Source organism: Meleagris gallopavo, chromosome 9 (genome assembly GCF_000146605.3).
Source record: "Meleagris gallopavo isolate NT-WF06-2002-E0010 breed Aviagen turkey brand Nicholas breeding stock chromosome 9, Turkey_5.1, whole genome shotgun sequence".
In the NCBI taxonomy this organism is placed as follows: Eukaryota; Metazoa; Chordata; class Aves; order Galliformes; family Phasianidae; genus Meleagris; species Meleagris gallopavo.
The window spans coordinates 10999360-11014441 of NC_015019.2; the positions used below are offsets into that span (position 1 = coordinate 10999360).

Below are 15082 nucleotides of genomic sequence, written 5' to 3' on the forward strand. Positions count from 1 at the left end.
CCTGAAGGCCCCTTTATTTTTAATCGAAGCTATCAGAAGGGTTAATTGGATGGTGTGCAGCAGTGCCCTCTGTCTGGGGTGTGGCTCCCCTTGCCACCCATGGGTATGGTGCACTCAATCAAAAGAATGAAGTGCCCCATTCCTCTTGTCCTTGGCTGAACTTTTGGATTGCAGTGCAATGCAAAGTGGGGAATTCTCTGCTCTCCAGCCTTTGGGAATATCCCTGAATATATCCCGGGGAGAGCTAGGATGTTTTCATCTTTTGGATAATTAGGGTGAGAGAGGGAGTTCTCAATTCAGCTCAGAAATGCCCCCTGAAGTCTGCTTAGAGGCTTATAGAAGCCCCTGACCTTAAACTGGTGGTCTGAGAGGATCAGCTGGAGAATCAGTGCATGGGACAGTGTTTGTCCCACAGAGCTTGGTGTGTCCATCCCTTTGCAGAGGTGGAAGCAAAGGAGAGGAGGGAAGAGCAGTATGGGGTGGGTTTACACAGTTGTGCTGACCCCAGGAATTAAACTCACAGCCAATTGCATTCCAACCAAACCACCCTGTGGTCCCCATCACTATGGGAATTGGATCCACAGAGGCAGACACAGGATGTCCTGTGCCAAAGGAGCATTTCTGTCTCCCCACCCTGTATCACTTGGTAGATGGCTGCTCCTGGGTTAGCTTTGGGTTTTCCTCTCTGAGAAAATGAAGCTGGGTTAAATGTTCCTTAGGAAGCTGTCCTATCAAAGCTCTGCTGTCTCATGGAGACACTGCAAGCTTTTCCCTTTTTATTTCTGTCCTTGTTCTAAAAAGGAAAGGAGCAAGGGCAGAAAGGAGGCACATGTACTTTTTTGTGCAGAGCCAAAAAGAGATGACCAAGAGGCAGATCTATGCCTTAAAAAAAGGGGTGGCTTCAAGATGTGGTGGCCCAAGAAGGAATGGGTCACACTCATTGGAATGGGTTGAGGACCCCCCCCCAGCACTGCCCCATGACTGAAGTGTAGGGTCTGGGAATAGGGCACCTCAGCATGTTCCTATAGACTCTTCCTTTGGACAGAGACCATGGAAGAGGAGAGACATTGGGTGCCTCTTTTACAATACCTACAGGGCTCTTCTGTGCAGAGCAAGCAATTTTTAAATGGATCCCCCTTTTTAAAGGGTGACCAAGACATTGCACCCCAAAGCATCCTGAGAAGGATTGATGCAAACAGTCCATTTTCTCCACCAGGACAAGCTGCTGATCTTCCTATCTTAAATCCTCAGGCATCTTGATTTTCAGCTGTTCCCTTGTGCACTTTCCTTAAATGAAGTTGGGGAGTCGATAGGCAGCCAGGAGCTCCAGTGTTCTAAGTTTCATGAAAAGAAAGCAAGGAAGAAAGCAAGAAAGGCTCTCCCTCCCCCTCCAACAAATGCAGCCGAAATCTCGTAATGAGAACATGGCCAACACTCTGCTCTGCCCTCTGCCCTTTATGGGGCAGGTTGCAAGGTCACAGGGACGCGGTCCCCCGGTATTGATCAGGGCTCTTTGGGGCTGGCATATGGCACCAGGTTTCAAAGGCCGAGCAGCTAAAAAAGAATTAACTGGGGGCAAAGAGTGGAACGTACCAGATTGAACTCCTGACATGCAGGGGTCAGAGATCACTGGAGATAAAGCGGGTGCTGGAATGGCCTGTGCAATGTCGAAAATAAATAAATAATTGAGCATTAAAAATCAAATACCCCCCCTTCCCAGCACACAGACCAAAATCCCACCATATTTCAGAGGAAAAGAAACAGGTTGTACGAGTCTAAGGTGGTAGAGAGCAAATAAGGGGGAAAAATGCCTTTTCCTTGATCAAGGGATGAGCATGTTCATGCCTCACCTGAAAGGTGTGCCTCTGGGATTATACAGCCTGTTACTTTTGAGGGAAGGTTGTCTTTATTTTGAATGTCCTTCAGCACAGAAAGACAAACTTAAAAAAAAAAAAAAAAGAAATGGAGAGAGCAGAAGAAAATAAGCATCCAGCACCTCTGCTTGCACAACAGGCATCTCTTCTGGTTGGTGACCCACACTGGGGACAATGCAGCTCAATAATCTTTAAGGTTACTTCCAGCCTAAGCCATCCTATGATTCCATGATTCTATACCAGCAAGATGAGAGCATGAGAAGAGAGCAGCAGCTTCAGTCTGTGCTCCAGAACAGGAGATGGGATGGGTGCAAGAAGCCAGAGAGGATTGGAATTTCAAGCTTGTCTCAGAGCTTTCTTCCTCTGCTGTGAGACACTATGGCCAGATAGAGAAGGCAGTGGGCAGAGCATACGGCAAAGGACAGATAAGGAGGTGCTGAGGATAGAACCAGGCAAAAACAGGTTCTGCCCCATTCATCAGTGATTCTTCTTGTATTAGGGGACAGCAAGCATGAATGTTGGTGAAAAAGCAGCCTATGTGATAGGTAAATAATTTTAAAAGAAAAAAAAAAAAAAAAGAAAAAGACTAACCAAGCTCATGGGATATTTGTCTGGGTTACATCCTAAGGAAGGTTTTTGCACTATATTATAGGGAAAGGCAATTGCAGATCACCAGTCCTAAATTATCCCCCCAAAAAGGCAATGGTCACAATCCAGTTAAAGAAAGAAGAAACTACTTGCTTACCCATCCCAAGGATCAGCACTCACCAAATACTCCAGAAGAGGGGAGCTCCGTATAGAGATACGCCCTTTGTGGTAGCCAGCCCTTAAATGAGGCTAGGTTAGGTTAGCCCCTTCCAGTCACGCAGGTGAATTGCTTTCACCTGTGCTCCCAGGGCTGGCTGTCCCTCCACCAGGTGCTCAATCATTGCTTCAGGCCACGACTTAGCAATTTGCATACACATGCTAAGGGTCTTGTGGATGCTTTAAGTTCAAACTACAGCATGTTGAGGATCTTAACCTGTTCTTCAAGCTCCTTCTTCACGTCCCAGTGCAGTGCTGGCCATACAGAAGTTGATCAACTGGAGGAAAAGACATGAAAAGGAACAAGCCTCTCAGCTGATGGACTTACCCAGAATATCTTGTTTCAGTGTTGTGATGCAGCATAGGAAAGCACATGGTAGTTCTGTATCTTTGTTCCTCCTTCCTGTCTAGGCCACATAAGACATTAATGAATCATGTGGTGCCTTTATCTCCACCACTTCATCCTTGACCAAAGCCCCTCGGATTTCTAGTGCTCCATGATGTCAGTCTGTGGCTGAACAAGTCAGTGAGCTTGTTTTCCCTTCTGATTTTTGTTGCCTCCTCCTCTTCTTTTGCTCTCCTTTCATACCCTGCCAAGGGGCTCTATCTCCTTCTGCAGCTCTGCCTGCAGGGACACACTCTGCTCAGTTTATTAATGCATTCTTCTGGTTGGTTCCTGATAAAGCAAACTGCTTGGTGCTGTATGCAGCAGGGCTGGATGTGTTTCCAGACACAGGTGATGCATCCGGAGTCTGGTCATTGTGCAGTTCCACCAACACTGACACCAGAGGAGGAGCAATTTCTCCACGTTTCCTCTGGCATTATCAGTTGTGTACCGAGCAATAAGGATCTTCCATAACACCGATCACCATCCAAAAATTTTTACTTTCCTGATGTCAGGGTTAAAATCCATCAAAATTCAGGTGGGCTGAAAGGTAGCTCGGCAGCCAAGGAGACCACTAAGTGCTTGGAGGAGTGGGAAAGTGCCTGATGTGAAGCCCAGAAACACATCTAGGAGGTTATGCTACATTGACCATCTCTGTTGACCTGCCAGGTGTGGCAGGCTGGACAGGCAGAATGGGATTTTGTGCCCTCACATATTTCCTTTCCATCTGTGTGGGTGGAATACTCTAAATGGCATATTATCCCTTCCGCTCTGCGCTTCCCTCTGGATTCATACTTCTCATGAATGTTAGAAAATGTGCTCTAGAGCTGCCATATGATGAGCAATCAGTGCTTAAAAATGCTGCCTTTTCCCCCCTCCTCCCATCTTTCTTGGTGAGTTCAGTACCAGATGGCAGACTCTCAGCCCTGAGAATGAATTGACAGCATAACATGACTAGCAGCAGCAAAATCTTCCTCCCCTCTCTTCCACCGCTGAGACTCCAGTAGTGCAGAGTGAATAATTTAGCAGCCATCTCTCATTCAGCAAACACTGCCGGTGAGCTGTGTGAAGATGATTTTTATTAACTGGACGGCTGGATGCAATTTTCCAGCAAACCCTGTGTGCAAACAAATTGTAGCTGACTGCTGGGTAAGTGCCAGTGCTTATGACTGTCTCCTGGTACAGAGAGATTAGATGCCCACATCCTGTTACACCATCTCCTCTGCTTGTGAATTATTTCCCAAGCCCACGAGTAACTTTGCTGGTGAACAATCATGGTTTCAGATCGGAGGGAGTGTTTTCAGCAAGACGCATGTTCGTGATGTTGTTTTGTTCCCTGGGAACATGAACAAAATCACACCGCCCAGCCTGCTCTGTAAAAGCCATTGCGGATGCTGCTGATGGGGCTCATGGGATCTGATCAAGAAAAACATTTCTGAGCCCTTTTGTTTTTGATCCATTTGTTCATTTCCGCCTCATTCCAGCAAGAGGGTGACTGTGTCACTAGGCGAGAGTGGCATTGGGTCTCATCGGGCCCTCTGTTGTCATCTGCCATGAGAAGTTGTGATCATATAGGGGCCATGCTGGAGCTGCAACAGAAGTAAAGCTGGCAGGTGTCATCAGCCAGCAAGAGGCTGAACTGGTTGCAAGAAGATTTGGGGATTTTACTTTGCTTCTTGCATGCTGCTTGTTGCTTGCAACCCACTAGAAGTCCATGCGGATGACTGCAGTTAGGGATGAGAGATCCTCCTGACCACTGTCCCCACTACAAATGTGGCAGTGGGTTTGAGCTCCTCCTGAGCCTTGCAATTGTACAGTGCCAGTCTAGATGTTTGCTGAGAGGTATGAGGAATGTGAATCCTGCAGTGGGCAGGTAAGAAAAACTCTGAATTTGTTGGACAGGTGCCTGGAACATTAGGCTGTTATTGGAAACACGAAGCTTTTATGGTAAGTAATAGTAATGCTATTGGGCGTTTTCCTTAAATAGTCTGCCATGCTCTATATGCTGACAGCTAATGCAGAGGGGAAAGGTGTGTGCAAGCTGTTTTATAAGGATGCAGGAGCCCTGGTGTCTCAAGCTTTGAAATGCCCACTGTTACCCTGCTCAGTCCTCCCAGCGATGTGGGACACGTGTCTTTTATAGAGAAAAAAAGCAACACACCTACAATGCCAGAAGAACTCCCAGTGCAATTCTCCTAATCCTAAGACCCAAATGCTCAGTCCTTCCATGGATACCATGGTCACCATGGAAAGACAGAATTCTAGTCTGAGGTCCCCTTTTGTTCCTCCCTGTGTAAGAAATTACCCTTTTGGATCTTGCAGCATGGAATCCCATGGTAAGAGGTCCCCAGCCAAGGAAAGCCATTTCTCATTTAAGAAGCATCCAGGACAGAACAAGCAGAGCTTTGAGATATACAGAAATGTTGTGCAAATACAATATTCATCCTCTCCTGAATACCAAAGGAAGTACAAGAGCATCCCCAGAGCTAGAACCAGCAAGAAGAGCTACAGCAACTAGGCCACCTTTGCTAGAAATAGCCCATGGGGCAGGGTTAGCATCCCTCCTCCTGAGGAGAATCCCAAATGTAGAAAGATCTCCCTGGTAAACTCTGTTGTTTTTGTGGATTTTTTTTCTAATATCCAGCATGTTGTTCTGTTCTTCACCGCCCTCCCTTTGAGATGCTGCCTCACATACAGGGCTATAGGCAGCATCTCGTCACTTTAACTGCTCTGAAGTTACTTCCAAGCAATGAGCCATTTCCATGGCTGTTGTCCACGGAAGCTGGGCTGCCAGTGTCTGACACAGCCATCGATAGCCCTGTGCTCGTAGGAAGCAGGAAAACGCCTTTGAACTCTCTGAAAAACAGATGGAACTAGAGAGCCACAAAGACCATAAACATTGGGCTAAAAATATATTTTTCCCCGTTGCCATCTCCCACCTTCCTCCCCATCCTCCTCCTCCTCCCGTCGCCCTGGAAACCAGAGGCCATGACGCCTCGCCCCGGGTGACAGCCCCGTGACAAAGGCAGCTTTCACGGTGCGGGCGGGATGGGGCCGTCCCCGTAGCCCCTTCCTCCCCACACAATGCTGGGGGTGGCCCAACTACGCTGGGGGACACTTGGTGGCAGCCAGCCTCCGCGGGTTCTGCCATCCTCCTCCTCTTTCACAGGTCAAGGGACAGGGTTCAGCGGCTCCTCCAGGCCATGGGGCGGAGGTGGGTGAAGAAGAGGGCAGGGGCTCATTCTTGTCTCTGTTGCAGGGTGGAGGGCAGGTCAGCCGTCCTCAAAACCCCTCGCACACCCTGGTGGGTCTCCAAGTGTCACTCAGCCTGAAGGAAGTTGTCCATCAAAGCTGGGGAGGCTGTGGGAATACCTGCGGGGCAGGAGGTAGGGACTGCATCAGCAAAGCAAACTTCTGACCCCACTGCTTTTCTCCCAGCCGGGACCACCAGCCACAGGGAACGTGCTGATGCAAGCCTGAAGACCATTTCATAGAATCAGAGAATTATAAAATCACTGAGGCTGGAAAAGACCTCTATGATCACCAAGTCCAACCCCCAATCCATCCCCACCATGCCCACTAACCATGTCCCTCAGCACCATGTCTCCATGTTTTGTGAACACCTCCAGGGACCGGGACCCCACCACCTCCCTGGGCAGCCTGTGCCACTGTTTGACCATTCTTCCTGAGAAGCTGGTTTTCCCAGTATCCAACTTGCAGCAGGATAAATGTTGGAGGCTGGAAAGCTTTTTTAGGGAAAAACTTGATCTGCAGCCGAAGTTTGATCTAGCAGATGAGTGGTATGTCAGCAAGCATGGTCGGGGATGTGCTTCTGAGTGCTGGAGACCATCACTCTGCTAAGTCATGGAGGTAGCTCAGAAGGACTTGGAAGAAACCCCAGCATCTTCTTGCAGAGCATCTCCTTGCCTAACACAAAAGCAAATCTGCCACGAAGTCCCATGCTACATTAAATCTCCCTGCAGAAACTTCAGACATGCAGCAAGGACAAGCACCTCATTTTGTAGGCAGACAGACCACTGGCAGCAGCATTTCCCAAAATATGGGGCACGCAAGAAGAAATGCACACCAAATGGATCAGAGATTTATATGGTGCAGGAAAAAAATATCAACCAGTCTGTCCCTAATTACATTTACTTTATGTGCATGCAGAAGAGGGACATGGACACCCCTGTGCTGCCTACATTTTTGCAAGGAAAGAGGTTGAGCATTTGCTATGGGAGTGTTTGCTGTTGCTCAGGGTTGGCAGCATTATCCAGGCTGGGGTCTCATGGGGTGCTCTGAGGGCTCCTCTCCTTCCACCTCTCCCTCCTCTGTCCTCTCCTCTGCCTTCTCCTGGGAGTGGTTTCTGGGAAGCTGGTGATAGAGGAAGGAGCCACCGTGGCTGCAGGCAGGGAGTGCTGCTCGCATCCACCCTGTAGCTTCTTCCTGCCTCACTGAGCTCCACTTTCCTGTGGCAGAGTCCAAGCCCTTCTTGTCCCCTGCTTTGCAGTGCCTAAAAATAACTCCCCTGCAGGTCTGGATAGAGTTCAGCCCTGTGAAAATGAGGGGAGGCAGGCAGAGCCTTAGTGCCCAAAGATGCTGGCCCCATTGACATGCAGGTCATGGTATTGCATGGGACCATGGGCACGCCCCACATTAGCGTACCAGCTCTACTTTCCTGTACCTCTCCCTCCTTCTTCAGGAACTACATATTGCTCAAAAAATGGGGCATCTGGTGGTGTTAATGAGCCTTTCTGGCAGAGATTTCAACAGATGCTTCATGCTCCATGCTATGGAGCAAGTAGAATTTCTTCCATTGCTTCCTCCCCTCAAAAGAACATCCTTGGCTGCGGTAGTGGTGGACCTGATGCTAACAGTTTTCCCTAGGACTGAAATTTGGGTCCTGTTGAATGATGGCCTGATGGGATGATGAGAGGCCAGCTGGATGGGACCTTGAGCAACCTGATCTGGAGGTTAGCAACCCTGCCTGGGGTAGGGGGGTTGGAACTAGTCTGTCTTTGAAGTCCTTTCCAAACCGAACCACTCTATGATTCTGTGATTCTATGATTCTTTGATCTGAGATTCCAAAGGCAATCAAGCCCCTGCTTCTCAGGTTTTGCTGCAGGGATTTTTGCCAGTTGAGCTATGGCTTAGCATAGAAAACATTTGAGGGTTCTTCCTTGCAGAACCATCGCCTTCATTTTCCCTTGGCTTTATCTCACTGTGTAGTCACCTGTCCGCCAGTCTCAAAAATGGAGGTCTTGATGGCTTGCACAGCATCAGTTCTGCCCCTTTCCGCACAGCCTGAGACAGCCAGTGTGCCCACTTTCACGAAGGGCAGTGGCCAGAGAGGCTGTCACAAACTCTTGCACGTCCCATATCCTGCTGCTCTGCCTCCTGCTCTCCCTGTAGCCAAGGCATCCTGTTTGCAGGATGGTGTGCAGGCAGGCTTGTGCTCCCTTGCTCTGCCTTTCCCCTCCTGGCTGAGGGCAGGAGGCAGGTCAGTGTCCTGGGAAAAGCAAAACTTGAAAGTAAAGCTGAGCTTTTCATTGTCAGGAGGAATTTTTTTTTTCTTTTTGATGCGTTTCCTCTGGGTCGTTTCCTTTTCATTCAAACGGGAGTTAAAAATATGCTTCCGCTGACATCACTCACTGTCCCTTTTCAGAAGAGCTCTGCGCTAGTCTCCCAAACACCCCAGGGCTTTGCATTCCTCCACGGCCATGAGAAACATGCCTGGAATGAGCAGCTGGGGCAGCTGGTGGGGATGGGAAGGACCAGTCAGGGAAATGAGACTCTGGGGCTTTCTGTGTGCACGATTAATGGGGTCTGGTGGCACTGCCGTTCACATAGGGGACATTCAGCCTCACTGGCTACCCAGCAGGTGAGGGCAGCTTGGGAAAGTCCACATCTCACCCCATCTCAAGCTGGGGGTCTCATGGAGAAAGGGGTGAGAGGCAGCGTGCTGCCCCATGGAATGTTTGTTGCTCCATGGATGATGTTAGCAAATCTTTGGGCTCTGCTGGGGAAACCCACTGGAGTTCTGGACCCAAGCTATCCCATGCAAGTGTTATGGGATCCTGAGAACGTTTGTCCCCTTAGGACTGATTGCAGCCCCACCAGCCATCAGTACAGATTTCAGCCAAATATGGTCCAAGTGAGTGGTGACATCCCCGTCCATCTACCTTATGGTGGATGGACCTTGTGCAGCGCTGCAGCTGAGTGCAGGAGGTCAATGGCTCAGAGGTACTGGAGGGTTGAGCAGAGGGGTTGTTTGAAAAATCAAAACCTTCACTACAGACCCAGCTGCAACTCCATGGGAGAGAAGATGGAACCTTTCCCTTTCTGGTTCCCACTGGGAATAGCACAGAGGCTCAAGCATTTCTTCCTCACACACGCTGAGAAGTCCCAGTGATTCCAGAGGAAGGCTTCTGGCCCACAGTCCAGATGTTTATACAGCTGTGGCTTTGTGCTGGGTGGCCCTGAACTTCCACAAAGTATTTGGCATGGGGTCAAAGGCTATGTGCAGCCATGCCTTGCCTGATGGCCTGGGTGGGGAGCAAGGGAAGTTGCTGGCCTGGCCTCTGGTGGACTAAGTTGCTGAGAAAGGGTTTTTCTTGCAGTTTTCCCAGCTGAATGAGCACTTATGGGAAGTGAGAGACTCTAACAGTTCTGAAATCCCTGAGCGCTGGGGCAGCTCTTTCCCTGTCCCCACTGCTCCTGGAGATTTAGGAGATGCAGTGACATCGTAAAACTGCAGGCTGTGGGCTCTGCATCCCACAAGGGATCTCAATTACCTTCTAAAGCTTGAGTGGGTAGATGACCTGTGCCTATTCTGTGCAGTCACGCTCATCCCTGGCAGCCTCGCTGAGACCTGAAATCTGGGGTCAGGGATATTGTTGGGTGTTGTTCAGAGATCCAGCCTGCCCCAAATCCCCGGAGCCAGAGGCCGAGGCCAGCAAGATGCTTTCCAGCCAGGAAACGACAAATAAGGCAATTGCTCCCTCTTGTGACCCAGCGTACAAATGCAGCAGAGTTGTTGGGAAGGATAGAATTGGTGTCACGCAGTTTCCACCAAGTCCTCCAGAGCTCTGGCAGCAAACTTTATTTTTGTTGGGTCAGTTATAGCTGGGTCCAGTAAAAAAATTGCTAAAGTTGTGTAGGACAAGAGCTCTCCGAGCCTGCTCTGCACTTTCAACAGGAGTTTCCCTCAATTTCAGCTTTTCCCATTGCCCTTTTGCACTGATGGTTGAGGAGTCTGGGTCCTCCTTGTCCATGATGCCTCGTTACATAGCTGAAGGCAGCGATTGGATTTCCTCCTTTAGATTTCTTTTCTCCAGAGCGAGAAATGATGATTGCCCAGCATTGCCATCTGCTTCATCCACCTGATCATCTTGTTGTCTCTCTAAGTCCTGGTAGCTTCTGGAGGAGAGGGGGATAGGTGAACAACTGGAATAACTAGCAACTGAGGAATTATCTGGGCTTGTGTGGAGACAAAATGACATGTGGCCAGAGTCCATGAGGGCAGTAGGTTAGATGTTAGGAAAAAATTATTTATATAGAGGGTGGTGAGGCTCTGGCACGGCTGCCCCATTCCTGGAGGTACCAAGGCCAGATGGGATGGGGCCCTGGGCAGCTGAGCTGGTGGGGGGTAGCAAGCCCATGGCAGGAATTGGGACTGGATGGACTTTGAGGCCTCTTCCAACCCAACCATTCTATGACTCTGCGATTCAATGAATAGCCAAGAGTATCCCTGTGTGCAAGTGGGAGTCTGGGGTGTCCTGATGCAAGCCAGCAATCAGGGACATGTGAAAGGTGAAAAATTAGAGCAATAGCATCTGGATCATTGCAGAAGAACAGTTAGAAGGAAACGCTCTGCCACTGGTAATGAAAATAGTGGTAATAAGCTGGCACAGAGGAGCAGGAGGTACCAACCTCCTTGTTCCAGCTCCAAAGGCCTGACACACAACACATCACTATTACAGATGCAATTAAAGACTTCTTCCCCATCCCCAAAATCTCTGTCCATGGGGATCCCTCCCAAAGGGCCCGTCTTGCCCAGGAAGAAGCAGCTCAGGCACTGTGAAGCTGCCTGTGGCCTGTCTGCTTTTCTATGCATGCCAGCTCTGTGGCATTGCTAGAGAAGGAGCTGCTCTGCTCATTCATAGAGGAGTGTTAAAAGGGTCAAGAGCAAAAGCTTTGCAAAAGTATTCCTGGAGTGCTGATTTCCATTTGAACAAGCTACAGCTCTTGGATGCAAATGTGAGGACTGTTGTCTTCTTTGGATAAATCTTTTCTGAAATGGTGATTTGAGATGTTTTTCTATGTCCCATAAGGATATAGAAACTATAGCACTGCAGCTGGAAATACAGTCAGTGCCAATCTTCCAGCCAGACCCTGAAAAACCCTTCCCATCTCTAGGCGGGCTTTCTGCTCATCCTCTCCCCAGAGGATGTCTGGCCTCTCTTTGTCTCAAAAATATGCAACACAGCCACCTCTGCTCCAGATCCACCTGCCTACCTCTGCAGGATGCCCTCCTTCTGTGCATCAGCAGAAAACAGCTCAGCAAGACAAACTGAGCCTGGAGGAAGTATCAGATGTTCAGGGGATGCCCCGGCAGATGCAACTGCACCTCTCTTTAGGACTTCACTACCTCCTGCTATGGCATGAAAGAGGCCGTTATTTGACACTGGCTGCATCCGTCCGTCTCCAGGTTGGTCTTGGGAATGGACTTGACCGACAGTGAGCCTCCTTGGCTTTGCTTTAGGGCTATCCATTAATGGGAAAGCAGAATATAAAAGGCTAAGGTGCCCAGGAGCACTGTGGGAAGAACCAGCGGCAATCTGTTGTGTTATAGATCTGCAGTTCCCTCTTCAAACATAAGCACACAAATTAAAATCATTTACGAGAAAAGTCACTTGTTGGTAATTTATAGCCCTTGGCTCTGGAGCAGAGGAGTTCAGGGCTGTGGCACGGGGGGGGATGTTGCTCTCTCTACCTTCCTGCAGTATTTTAATTTGGGAAAGGCGTTACTATTTAGAACAGTGCCCAAATTTCTACTATTTATGCTATTCAGAGGGAACACGCCTCCCAGAATAGTTTGCAAAGTTAATTTAAAAGTCATTTGAGTCTGTGTGGTTTGCAGCGTGTTGAAGCATAACGTATCCCTTAGTCTTACCAGTCTGGGGCCTGGGACATTTGGCTTCAGCCATGTGCCTGTGTCAAAGTCCCCGTGTGAAGTCACCTTTCCCCAAGCCCTGAGTGCCATAGCTGTGACATATGAACAGTCACATTCCTTTTGATGGGGCTGCTGTATTCTTCTGGGCACCTAGGGTCTCAATTCCTCTTTCTTCTCCCATAGCCCATTTTGGGGTTTGGGAGCAGTGGTATATATATATATATGTATGTGGAGTTAATATCCAGAAACGTTGGCCTGTTTGGAGATTACTATGTCTTTTAGCAGGAGGAAACCAGAAAGTTCAAAAGCAGGTATTTGAACATCAGATTTTCTTTTTCTTCCCTTTCCTATCCTTTCTTTCCTTTTCCTTTCCTTCCAGAAAACAATGTGTTCTCCTTGGAAAGTAAAGCAAAGGAAAAAAGAAAAACAATATGTTGTCTCCCAGGATGTGTTGCTTCCTGCTGAACTGAGTACAGGAGCTGTCACCCTCAGCAGCGATGGGTGTCCATGAGGGAGTGCCGCAGAGAGGCAGCAAAGCAGAAAAACCAGAGGTGTCACAGTGTGGGGGAATGTGGCATGCCTCATGCATCACAGTCTGGGATGTCACAGCTCTCATTGAGATAAATGGGGAGGCAGCCCCAGGAGAACCTTGGAGTCACTTCCACTTAGCAGCCTGCAGGAACTGGCCTGACACAGGTGAGCAGGAGACAAATCTGGCTGGTGGACAGTGCCATGTGTCACCGGGTGAAAATATATCCTGGATAGCACACCACACACGTGACATGCAGAACAGCAGGGTATAAGTGGTTTGCTAAGGGTATGGCAGATAGGGACATTCACTTGGTGTACCCTCCGAATACTTCATGGACCTTCAATGTATGGGCAGTGTCTAAAATATTCACGTCAAGGTGAAAATCGAGGCAGAGCAGGGAAAGAGGATGGGTGAAAGAACAAAGTGCATGGATGGATGATACGTGGGATTGGTTCTGTGACTTGCTATCAAGCGAAACGCACGTGCAGAGAGGGAAAAGCAGTGTCAAGCTATAAAGAAAACACAATGAAGAGGGATGGGACTTTTAATTGAAAATGAAGTGCTCAGGGAAATGTCTTGACAAAAGGATGTGTCAGGCCATGCAAGGTTTCCCAGGGAAGTGCAGGAGATCCCATGGGGGGGGAGGGCACTCAAAACAGATTAGAGAAGGCGCTCTGGTTGTGGCAAGCCATCCAACTCAGTGCAGGGGTGAAGGAACGTGGCTCCCTCCAGCTCAGTCACTGCTGCTTCCAGCTGGGGTGGGCTTCCCTTCCATTCACATAGTTTTATCACTATTTTAGGTGGCAAAAGACCATCTTTACACCAGGTTCAGAGACTCTCCGCTTCACAGAGAAGGTCCTGAACTTGGGAGCTGCCTGTCCCCCAGGGAGGTGATTTCTTGAATGTGAAGGAGATGAAGTCTAGCCTGGTGGAGGAGATGTTATTCCCCAACCCTCTGGGGCATGGATCTGTCCAGATCCCACCAAAGCCTAGACCAGAGCTGCATTTAAGGCCTGCATTTCTACGTGTCTCCTTTGATTCGACTAATTGGCCAGCAAGCTGCAGGGAGACCAAAGTGCTGTGTTAAAAGGATGAGATGAAATAAGAGCGCAGAATAAATCATGAGCCAATTTCCAGCATTTTCTTGGCTGAAATGGAATGGTTAATCATTTTGATGGTAAAATTAACATAATTACTCTACCCACCAGCCCAAGCCAGGCTGAACAGTGAAAAAACAGGCTGCTGTTTCACAGGGAGATGTTTATGGAAGTGTTTGAAGGAGTCATGGGATTTGGGTCTGGGAAGAGACCGCCTTGGCCATGCAGAGCCAGAACTGCCGTGCTTATCCTGAGCATCCCATCTGCTCAGTGCAGTTGTTTCCTTGGAGCCACATGAGCCAGATTTCACATGAAGTATTTCCCCCTTTCATGTACAAGATTCGTGAAGAGATGACGGAAACCAGAAGAAATTCAAAATGATGAAACTGAAAGTTGATAGCATTGTGATACTTGGGTTAGAGCAACAAGACCCCACCCCTTTTCTTATGAATCTTACAAATTCTTGTAAAATCTAACCCCCCCAAAAAAATCTTTCTTCAGGGCCAAATCTCACAGGCCTGTTGGCACCTCTCTCCCGCTTTCAGTAATTTTGATTTTGCTGCACATTAATCCTGCCTTTGTTTTCTTCTATTTTCTGATGCCATACACCTATCTGTTTATACTTTTCTGGAAAAAAAATCTCATGGATCCTATACATGATACTACATAGCAGTTACCATGACTGTGGGGAAATTAGGTGTTTGTAGGACATTGATTCGAGTCAGGAAAGTTCCCATTGTGCAATACTTTGGCTTTTCGATAGGATACATCTTGAGATCTGTGGCTAGAAATTGACACACTCCTTCTTACCCAAGTACCCTGAGGTGGTTGTTTCTTATGAAGTCCTGATCTAAGGTCTTGCATCTTCCCAAATCTCTTATTTCAGCATGTCTCCCACAGGCAGCCAATCTGAGTAAGACCTTTATAGAGCAGTGCACTCCTTTAGCTCAAGCATTGGAAGACCAAATGAGAACCCTGGTCTCAACTCTCTTTCCAAGCAGAGAAGTTGTATGGCAAAAGAAGGTAATGGTAATCCCTTCAAATAGGATTTAGGCACTACAGGGCAATAACAGGTACAAAGAAGGAAAATTAACTCACCCCTTCTAAGAACCAGTGACAGATCAAGAAGGCTGTGGTCTCTATTCAGACAAATGCTGCTCCCTTGGCTGCTAACCCTTAAATGAGGGATTGCACCTAAGCTCCCTGGGTTAGCCA

The 15082-nt window shown here is 48.5% G+C and overlaps 1 long non-coding RNA gene across 1 annotated transcript; it reads right to left on the bottom strand.

Moving 5' to 3' along the window:
- Positions 1-508: 508 nt before the first annotated feature.
- On the bottom strand, positions 509-2913 carry LOC104912191. The gene is made up of 3 exons (XR_794456.3): positions 2643-2913; positions 1594-1657; positions 509-1334 (listed from the first exon to the last, which is right to left on the bottom strand). It is a non-coding gene; the product is annotated as an uncharacterized LOC104912191 (long non-coding RNA).
- Positions 2914-15082: the final 12169 nt, after the last annotated feature.